The following is a 5,488-nucleotide window of genomic DNA, read 5'->3' as shown; positions in this document are numbered from 1 at the left end:
ATGAAATGATCCTTATAAGTTCTACAAAATTTTTCATGGAGTCAGAACCCCTTGTTAGAGTTATTTCCCTTGAAAGGCATAAATTTAACAAGGTGAGCGATTCAGGCTCCAGAGAGACTCTTGTTTATTCATAACAATACCCAATAGAGGTAACACCATTCATATCTGAAATTCTTTCGTTAAGCCAAATTCTACTTTGAAAAAGTAACAAAATTATTAAATAAAAACTATATTTGTCTATAAATAGAGAATGAATAGATTTGTGTTAAAGACAAACCAATTGAATTTGTCAAAAATGGTTGCTTAGAGTGTTATTATCCATATGTATTACCTTTGTGTTGAATGCTTATATGCAGACTATTAACTTTATATTTAAAAGTAAAGCCCATTGAAACTTAGCGCTGAATAAAATTGAAACCTTTCTTTTAAAATCAGCCTTGGAGTTCTTTCATGTCAGTTTCAATGCATTTAAAACCACAGTAAACAAAAAACAAACAAAAAATGTCAGGAAGAAATCCGGTTGAGACCGGTTTCATTGTAAAAGTTCCTATTGTGGGAGTTATTGTCTTGGAAATATTTTTTTCATGAACAACTAGAAATGAAATAACATATACAGAGCTAGAAATAGAAACCTGCCCGCCAGCCTGAGACTGGCTATTTTTTGGCAGGGCTGGCTAATTTTAACAAAGATTTATACAGCCATATATTGAAAAATTGTATTCAGGACAGGCTAGAATTTAAGTGAGTTTCCTACCCCAACATATATTACACTATCATTTACATGCACTAAACAATTCAAAGGTCAAGACAATTGAAATGGGCAGCATCCAATATTGCTTCCATAATTTATGCTCCATCACTATGAAGCTATATACTTATAAGTAGCTGTGATGATGGAGACATAATATAGGACAGAGCGACAAACAGATAAGGTGATTCAAATATAACCCATTTTGTAGAGTGGGAGTATGTTATTCCTATAATACCCCAGATTAATTCAAATTAGCATATCCTACTCACATTCCATTTAAAAATTTATCTTCAATTATTAAATAATTACAATGACACTCATGTATTTCAAAGCTGATTTGGCAGCATTTTACTTTAATCTATTTTTTTTTTGTCTTTGATCTTTTAACCTTCGTAAAATCTCACTCATCAGTATCTTGAATGCCTTGATGATCAGTAATATGATATATATTTAAGGAGGTAGACCTAGGGTAAGGGACACAACTCTTAAAAATCATTGGAACGTTTGTATTCAGCATTTAACACCAATCTTAGGTAAGCATCTAATTAACTTGGATTCATTTTATTCTGCTTCAAATGAAAGCTTGGGAAGCTTTAGTGATATTAAATGTAATACAAACATATCACTGATTTCATGAGTTGTGTCCTTTACCCTAGGTCTACATCCTTAAGATAAAATGTTTTTCACTGTAAGGTACTCTTTATATATTAAGTCTTATTTCCTTTTCAGTGCTCCTCTTAACACTCATGTAAATCCAGGACAATAAAAGAAGAAAAAGATAACCAGAACTATATAGTATTTTATTCAAATACATACAAGTTCATAATAATAAATGATTTCTCAACCTTGTAGAAAAGAGAATGAACTTTATGAAAACATGCCTTATTGTTCTATAATGGACATGGTAAATACAGGATAACATGATTATATTTTTTAAAAACAGGTGTGACAATCCATGAACAGTGTACAACCAAATTCTGATAGCAAAGCCAATCTTGCATGAGAAATTTCACTGCACAAACAAATATACAGTCAAACCTGTCTAATCTGAACTCCTTTTTAAAAATAAAATTCATTCATAAGGAAAAGACTGTTTTGAATTTTCTTTTTACCAAGAACACTGGGCATCCTTTCTATTTGATGTGAACTGAAAGTTGGAAAAATTTAGTATGTAATGTTTGTATATTATCTTTATAAACAAAATCTCTAAATTACCCAATCAGTATGTTCATAGTCCTAGTAAGACATGATTTAACAAGGTAAACAAAGCAACACAAGTTATTGAAATCAAAAATAAAAACCTCATATAAAACACAAAATAAATATAGCCTTAAAGCTCAATTTTTTTTTACCAGAGAAACAATATTGAAAAATTTTGCCTTAATCTAAACAAATTGCAACAGAAGATATTTAAGATCTAAGCTATAGTATTATGACAAAAAAAAACGCAAAAGAAAAGTCTAACTAAATCTAAGTGTGGAAACCTCAAAATAAGCATTTCAATTACCATTACAGATGTTATATAGAGATGTTACATATCATGTGCAGAATATTCTAAAGAAAAAAGCTATCATCTTAGTAATATACTGTACATGAAATTGATAAAAAAAGAAACAAAAATCTGAAAAAAAACATTATTTATCCTGAGTTTTCTCCTCTAAATATGAAATGCACATTTTGAGGTTTCCACACATCAGATTTTGTTAGACTTTTTGTATGTGTTTATTTGGGTCGTAATGCTATATATTTTACGCAAAATGTTTTCTGTTGCAATTTGTCTTAAGTTAAAACTCATTTTGACTGGATTACCGGTAAATCGAAATATGTTGTATACACTGTATTTAATCAGCAAAGCTATTTTATGTACTTTCTTTATAAAAAAGCACAGAAAAAAATCTTTTTTTTTTGTTGCAGGAGAACATTTCAGTAGCAGTCCGAGTTAAAATTCTTATCATTTTTTCTGTCCATAGAATTTCTTTCTCTCCAAAAAAAAAATTCAAATAAAATGTTTGGCATCCCAACACTTGATATTTGTATGATTTTCCTGGAAAATATAGCACATAAGATATACATTTAAAAATACTTCAGAACATAATGAAAATGTACATGTACGGTTTTGTTAGGAGATCATCTTGAGGAAATTCCAGTACTATTGTTGAAACTAAGCATTTGAACCAAGGTAAATCCATATATGCAATTAAGAACTAAATACATATCAACAAGTAAAAAAACACTTAAAACAATAAGTGCTGACTTTTTGCCTTAATTTCACTCTTACTTCATTATTATGAATATGCAAAACTCTATTTTTTTAATTACCCTTAAAGTGGAAGGGAATAAATTCTAGAAATAATTGTAGAATTCATGTTGAGTATTAAATCTGATTTTAAATGAATATTTTACATGTACTGGTAATAATAAAAATTAATGACAATTTGAAAATTTTTGTATAACGGTATATGACTTGAGACAAAGGTTAAGCAGCAGTCATTCTAAAAATCAGACAAGGTGATTCATGCATTTCAAAAACCGACCAAATTCAGTTTTATTTCTTATTCAGAAAGAGTTACTGATCGCATAACCAGTCTTAGTATTTCATTTGGTTGTTGCACTTTTAAGATAAAAATTATACAGATTGTACATGAAATTGGCACTTTGCAAGAGTTATTGTTCTTGATTTGATTTCAATTGGTTGATTTAAGTGGGAGACGAATGTATGTTTTTATAAAAATTGCAGATTCAAACGCAGAAATGATTCTTGTTATGTGAAAAGTACAGCATATGAAGACTGAAATCACTTGACCATTGGCAGTGTCTGAATTTTATGTGGACTGGTACTTAAATTGAGATAAAAAAAAATTCACAAAAGTTCTACTGTAATAATTAGTGGCCTTTATTCTGTACACAAGAAACTCCTAAAATTGTATATCTTTAAACAGATGGCAACATCATTTATTTATAACATTATTTAAGGTATAACTGTTATAATTTTTCGGTCTTATGAAGAAATAACCTCGATCAAGTGGTGCACACTAAAACAATCTGCTTAGCAGGTTATTTTGTTGTGTGCACCACAGTCATTGAGGTTATTTCAAATAGACTGAAAAAATACAACAATCATTCCTTATAATTTAATTTATTATCAAAATTTAAGGAATAAATCAGGAAAAAAGATTGATGATGCAACAGTCACATAACAAAATTTGGTTTAAGAGATGATGGACAAAATTTTTTATCCAATCAGAAAGTGTGTTACATCAGAAATTAAAATATATATACGTAAGCACATTTTATTTTTATGTAAAATGAAATTCTCATGATAATGGACATAAAGTCAACAACTTTATTAAAACATATATAATTAGAACACAACAATGAATCTACACTATCATACTAATGGACACTTCATTTTTCTATGGGTTTTAAAATATCCACTTCTTCTCACAGACAAATGCAAATGACAAAGCCATTGTTTAAGCTCAGCTAACCCTGCTTGTACAAAATATCAAAATTGAAACGGTAAGGTAAAGTGGCCAATCAGTTCTGAACATAACTGATCTAAATTGAAAGCTTTTAAACTCAGAAAAAAATCCCAGTAGTGGGACAAGTGACAAGAACCATGCAGTGACATCGTTGTTCTTATCAAAACTATCCAATCCTTTATTAATTGCGAAAAAAATTGTCATTCTCCTAAATCAGGAAATTTAAAATAAGGTACAAATTTTGAATTTGTAGTTAAAACTTAATTTAATAGAGGATAATATTAATAATTAAAAAAAATACAAATCATACAGTTAATCAGCTTAAATTTTAATAGAATCACTTTTTGTTCTATAACACAAAGCTTTGTTGTAGTGCAACATTTTTTATATAAATGTTTGTATGCCCAACACAAATAAAAAAACAATACACAACAAAAAGTTTTATGTTATAGGTTATAAAACACTGTATCCAGCACTTTTGACTATGAGTAGGGAAATAATCAGTTGTATTTGGGATAACTTTTTAGGCAAACAATATTTCTGTTATGAAATTTACGTTGATCATATTGAGTGGACTGTGTTAGTATGTTAACAAAAAAAGAAATAAGTGTATATAAAGTCAGTTGTAACTCATGAACAGAGGTTAGGAAATACAAGCTGGTACCCCAGACCATATTTTATTATTTTTTTTATAAATGTTCAACTATATTTTACCCAAAACTTTGGTAGCCCAGCTCAAAATCTAGTAGCAACAGATTACTGGGCAACTGCTACTTTTTATCCCTGCTCTTGACACTACAGTTTGCCACCACTTCAAATATAATCAGATTACATTTATATAGTATTCACCACAGCATCTTTTACCTCTGAGCTCCACAAATACTATTGTGAACAATATACATCTATCCTTTCTAACTTGCACAAATGTACATATACATTATTACAGTCATAAGATATACAAACATGATTAACGAAAACAAAAACAAAAAAAAACACACTTTGTGGATAAGCATTTTTTTCTTACGGAATAAATCTGTATTCATTTTGCTGTTAACTTCAATGCAAACTTGCATGTTTGACATGTTAACTTTTAAATCTTTTTGTGCCAATGATATACAAGTATAAGTAGTCTGTAACTCAGGCACTAAATTCATGGCCTTTTTTTTTAAATAAACAAATTCACCATATTTGCAAAAATTTATAGCACTAAAATTCTCAAATGAAAATCAAGGTAATCAGTCAAACATAGAAACAG

Source organism: Perna viridis, chromosome 3 (genome assembly GCF_037379345.1).
Source record: "Perna viridis isolate PV_CMFRI_1.1 ecotype Kerala chromosome 3, ASM3737934v1, whole genome shotgun sequence".
In the NCBI taxonomy this organism is placed as follows: Eukaryota; Metazoa; Mollusca; class Bivalvia; order Mytilida; family Mytilidae; genus Perna; species Perna viridis.
The sequence above is the reverse complement of the archived record's forward strand: the minus strand, read 5'-3'. Positions refer to the sequence as shown.